Below are 6,318 nucleotides of genomic sequence, written 5' to 3'. Positions count from 1 at the left end.
ACACGGTGACGCGCTAATGCTGAAAAATTAACGGGTTAAGCCAATTTACCAGAGCGGACGTGTCTGAGTCCGTATAATCGAGAGAGATGCGAATCTACTGCTTTAGGGCCGCAATCTTGGCCTAAAGTAATTCAGTAGATATATGCAGTTTCAACCGTCGATCCACCGGGGGCAAAATTGTCCAACTTTTTCTGTGTAACCTGAAAGGGAAAATAAATAGTGTCAGTGCATTCAGGGGATTAAAATGAGCAAACTGCCCGAAGGAAGTTCGCCTGGAATCGTCGCCGCCGATCGCCGTCACCGCCACGCGCCACCCACAAAGGGGCGCCTCAGCCTGCTGGTTCCGAGTATGGGATCGATTTAGCCGGAAAGTGATTGGTTTGGCCAGAAAAAGGGATTGCAGGTTCGGTTTTTCACCAAAATCGCGACTCCACAGCCGATTTTTGGTGATTTTCTGGCCGGGGAAGGTTACTACGCTCTGATACCAGATGTAGGGATGATTTCCACCGAACTCCAAGTACAAAACAGGGCTCAGTTTACCAATTTCATCGACACCACCAAGGTTGAGACAACTTCAAAACCACCGCCGCCGCCGCCCACTTCTAGTTGCTATAGGTTGGGAAGATGAAGTCCAATGATATGCCCACTAAGGATTAACCACAAAGGTCACAGTGAAGTGAAGCAAGAAGCCAAGAAGAAAGTCTCACAGAGAGAGAAAATAGGCACACTCCATGGAGGCCGAGAGGGAGATGGGATTATATGCCAAGTAAATGTCCAAAATAAGTAAGTTAGGTTAGGGTTAAATTGTGGACCAAAACAAGGCTTGACTCAATTTAAGTGGGCTTCAAATTAATAATATAGCCTTCTAAGGAAATGGAGCGAACCGTGAGCAACACTATTTAAAATTGGTTGCTTCGAACGGTTCATAAAAATGTAGATTGTGTTGTCTCGATAATTGTGTCGATATACTGGTCAATCATATGACCAAGGCCGATTGATAATAAAATCGAGGTTACATCATAGTTCGGGGAGGTCGTTTGACAACAAATTGCCTAACAGTTATTTATGATGTTTGAAAGACGGACTAATTAACGTGTTCGTTAGGAAAATTGAAAATCGACTCGAACATAAGTTAAATCCCATTTATTTAAAAATCAAGACAAAACCCGATTAAGTAGATGAGTTGGCACGATTGATTACAAAGTAATCTAATCTTAACATATCTCATATTGTAATGATATAAATGATTTTGACATATATATGAATATTAACTATTTTTTTTCATAATAACATCCTTCTTATCGATACGATTCTTACTCTTTATTATCTTTTGATCTTTTCGGTTTGCAGACCAAAAAGCTAAATCAAGAAATTGTAGATTCTTAATAACGAAATCAATTTATACTGAAATTATTTCCTCATCTATTGATTCTAATCTAAATAGAACAAAGTTGAGAATTACCATATCCTAAATAAAGGTAGTAGTTCTATCCTCTGTAATCCCAAGATCAGGATCTTTATCCTTTTTTATTATTCGATCGTGGAAATAAAAGTAATAATTAAACTTAAAAATAAAATTTAATCTGTTAGAAGCTCAAGCAAACTGTAAGAACTAAGAACCGCCACCAAATGGTTTTTGCATTAAAACGGGCCCACTTTAGAAGAAGAGAAACGCAGACGCCTAGTGGGGCCCAATTGTTACTGTGTTAGGATTAGACATACAGGTCGCCTAGCAGTGATTCATCTGGGCCCACAAATCATAACCACAGGCCCAAAAATGCTCGACCCACTTATGCCTCCACCCACTCTCTTTTTCTTTGATTTATTTATTATTATTATTTTTTTGAAAAAAATAATTGATATATGGTGGCACCGTAGTGGGTAGGAGTGGGAATGGGAGGTTTTGACATTAATTTCTAATGTTCATTAATTAAAGATCCATTGGAAGCATTGCTAATCTATACGCATAAAAACAAATGGAAATTTTCATCTAATTTTCTTGATTTTAATACACGAAACTTGAAGTTTTTGTTTAGTCTAAGATGACCGTTTAACAAGGCTGGGATGTTCATGGTGGCCAACAGAGTTTTTACGTGTTCCTTATTCAATATCGAGCATTGTCAAGTATTTGGAGAAAAAAAGAAAAATGAAAAAAGAATTGTCTCTATCATGCTCCCAGAAGTCTTTACTTAATTAAGTGCTTCAAGAAAGAAGTTATAAAGTACAAAGAGACATGCGAAATGGTTTTACTTCATCCCGTGGGATTAAATGGTCTCCACTAGTGACAATAATATTTCCACGTTTCCTATTTTTGGCTAAGATACAAAAGACAATTTGCATCCAAGTTTTGAAGTTTACATTCATTTAACCCTAGTTGACAATCATTTTTACAAAAACAATTTTTTTCAAACACATTTTCAAGCATACATTCTTACAATAAAATATTTTACACGTAAACTTAAATTTTTTTCCTACATTGTAACAATATATTCTATAAAAAATTACTATTCCAAAATTCATTTTTTTCGAAACACTCTTTATAATGATTATTAAACGTGGGCTTAACTTTATTATAATATTTGTCTATAATATGTTCGGATCACAAACTCAAACTCGTGTGTACTTGAGAAATCTTGTCCAAGAATATCAAGTTGTTGACACATGTGATAAATTCTTGGGACAAATAATTATCATGATCATGTCTATATCTTAACAGTAAAGTTGGGTAATCATAATGATATCTCCACTTTTATTCTCAATTGTATTTACTCTCTTTTACTGAAATAAATAAAAAAACAAAAAACAAAAACAAAAAACAAAAAAAAAAAGAGAAGAAAAAGAAAAAGGAAGAAAGAAAACCTTTTAGATTTAATCTTTTTATTTTCTTTCACTGAAATAAAGAAAAAACCAAAAAAAAAAAAAAACACAAAAAAAAAACAAAAAAAAACAAAAAAGAAGAAAAAGGAAGAAAGAAAACCTTTTAGATTTAATCTTAATCATAATTTTTATCTAAATTTAAACGGTCTTGCGCTAAATTTATATTAACAAACGAACCATGATTACAAAAAAATAAAAATAATAAATAATAAATAATAAAAAATAAAAAAATCGACCTCAGGTGTACAAATTAAATTGTATTGTTAAGTTAAAGATGAGATTGATAATTACTCAAAAATGTAATGTTGATAAGTTGTTGAGTGGAATTAAGAGCACTAATGAAACTACAAATTATAAGTAGATCCCAACTTTATTTTGATAGTTGATGCCCTTCCTTGCAAACAGCTTTCAAGTCTCAACTATAATGTAAAGTCATGTTGACCTTTTGTAACAACCAAATTCCACACCCCTTCATTATATTGCAATCCCCTAAACATATTATAAACTTCAAAACTTTGGCTTTAGTTCTTTTCTCTTATATAATATACATGTAAATATTTTTGGGTTCGTAGTATTTAGTATCTCACAAAAAAAAATGGTTATAGTCTTGTACAAGTTGTATTTTTTAATAATATTTTTAGGTTCAATATGAAGGGGCATCGAAATGGAGGTCTTCAATGTTGAATGTTCTGTAAGGAAAACTAACGAATGTTTACGTAGTAACCAACTTGAAACAAAAAGCAAACGCCCGGGACCATTTTGAAACAATCAAGAATTTAGCTAGTAGAAAGAATAACAAATAATTCTTCATTTCAATATATTTAGGTCGACTAACTAAATCTTTTTTTATCGCTCGAGTTGATTCATCAATACAAACCAAAAATTCTCGCATCAAAAGTATCATGAATTGTCGACTCCAAATTGATTAACCATTATCTAACTTTAATATTCTAAGAATCTTTAGGATGCAAAATCAATCCAAAATGATTTGATCTAAGATTTGTCCCGTTTGAATAGATCTTCATAAGCCTGTTGTAACTCTCATGTAACTTTTTACAAAATTTAGATACATATAAATTGTAGCTAATGAATGACAAAGCAAATAAAGGTCCATTGAGGAGAATAATTCACACACTATTTGCAAATTTCCATAGAATAATTCTGTGAAATGATGAAGATTTGTTCTCTGGAACCTTCATTATTGTTCCAACTTTCAACTGTAATTAAAAGTTTGCAATCATCCTCATTAAGTGCCAACGATATATGTTTTGCAAGTGGAGGGTTTTCTTGTTATCGTATAAGATCTTTTGTAGAAATGGAACAAAAATTAACTGGATACGAGTCAAAAAGATGAGATACATAATCATCTACACTACCATAAAAGAGAGAATGAAGGTTTACTGTTCATTTTTGTCACACTCGCTTTCACACTTAATCGGTTTGGGAACTGGTTTGGCAACAGGAAAAATTCTATTAATAGGAATTTTGTCACACGCCATTGTCCACTGCAATATTTATCCCTTGTTTTGATTCTGACACACCATATTCTTTTTCCTATCTTATATATTTAAATTTTTTAAATTATTTTAATAAACAAAATTATTGTAAATAAAATGTAAAAAAAAAAAATTGTTGCAAAAAAATAATAAATAGTAATAAAATAATTGATTTTTTTTTTTAAGAAAAACGACTTATACGCATTTTTTAACACATACGTTTAATGTCCGTTTAACTATTTTCGATATTCATTTAGATCATTCAATGTGTCTATAATATAGTTCTTGAAATGAGTTTCGAGAGAATGTAAAATATTTATCGATTCGACTATCGTACAATCGTCAATGAATTTTTAAAGTTAGCTTATTATCGAAAATTTCGAAATATAGTTTGAAAACGTCTATTTTGACGTCCCGTATCATTTGCTACGATTAGTTGTTTCACGCACCAATAACGACGTGCAATACTATGCCACGAATACTTCAAAATAATATTAAGAATGCAATATTTCGACTTTGTTTGATATCCCGTAATGAGCCTGAAAATGAACAAAAAAACATAAGTTAAAAAAAAAAATTTAACATTTAGCAAACCTCCGTGCATGGAGGTTTGTTAAGTGTTTGGTTTTTTTTTTTTTTTTTGTACATTTTTTTATTAATATTTAATTTAAAAAAATCAAATATTTCTAAATATTTACTTAAAAATGTTGAAGTTAATATTTTTTTAACTATAAGTAACTTTTAAAATTATAATTTTTTTATTACTTTTAAATAACTTGAAGTGATTTTTTTACTTATAAGTAACATTTTTACATTCTAGATAGTTTAATCTTTTTATTAATATTTAATTTTAAAAACTAAATATATCTAAATATTTATACTTAAAAAATTTTAAGTTCACATTTTTTTTATATAAGTAGCTTTTGCAATTATAAGAGAATGAGGGATTAATTTTATTTTATTTTACCTATAAGTAGCTTTTATAATTATAAGTTTTTTTTATTTTAAATCACTTGAAGTGATTTTTTTACTTATAAGTATTTTTTTATCTTTTAGATAGTGTAATCTCTTCTTTTACTTTTAAATAATTTAACCAGTTTGAAAACTGGTTTGACAAGAGGAAAAATTATATTCATAGGAATTTTGTCACACGCTATTGTCTACTGCAATATTTCTCCCTTGTTTTGAATCTAACACATCATACTCTTTCTCATAATTCTCACGCTATTAACTATCAATCATATCTTCTATATTTAAAATTTTAAAATTATATTAATAAACAAAATTATTTGTTAAAAAAAAACATATTCACTCAATGCATGGAAAAAAAATTTACATCATACCACATAATTTTTTTTGAGCAAATGATGTATTGAGAAAATTGTTGCGAAAAAATAATAAATAGTAATAAATTAATTGATTTTTTTTTTAGAAAAACGACTTATACGCATTTTTAACACATACGTTTAATGTCCGTTTAACTATTCTCGATATTCATTTAGATCATTCGACGTGTTTATGATATAGTTCTTGAAATGAGTTTCGAGAGAATGTAAAGCATTTATCGATTCAACTATCGTATAATCGTCAATGAATTTTTAAAGTTAACGTATTATCGAAAATTTCGAAATATAGTTTGAAAATGCCTATTTTGACATCCCGTAACATTTGCTACGATTAGCTGTTTTACGCACTATTAACGATGTGCAATACTATGCCGCGAGTACTTCAAAATGATATTAAGAATGTAATAATTCGACTTCGTTTGATATCCCGTAATGAGTTTGAAAATAAACACAAAAGCATAAATTAAAAAAATAAAAAAATAATTTAACATTTAGCAAACCTCCGTGCACGGAGGTTCATGTTTGCTAAATGTTTGGTTTTTTTTTTTTTTTTGTTTTTTTTTTTTTTTTATTTTTTTTTTTTTTCAAAAAAAATTTTC

This window comes from Olea europaea, chromosome 7, assembly GCF_002742605.1.
Source record: "Olea europaea var. sylvestris chromosome 7, O_europaea_v1, whole genome shotgun sequence".
NCBI lineage: Eukaryota > Viridiplantae > Streptophyta > Magnoliopsida > Lamiales > Oleaceae > Olea > Olea europaea.
The sequence above is the reverse complement of the archived record's forward strand: the minus strand, read 5'-3'. Positions refer to the sequence as shown.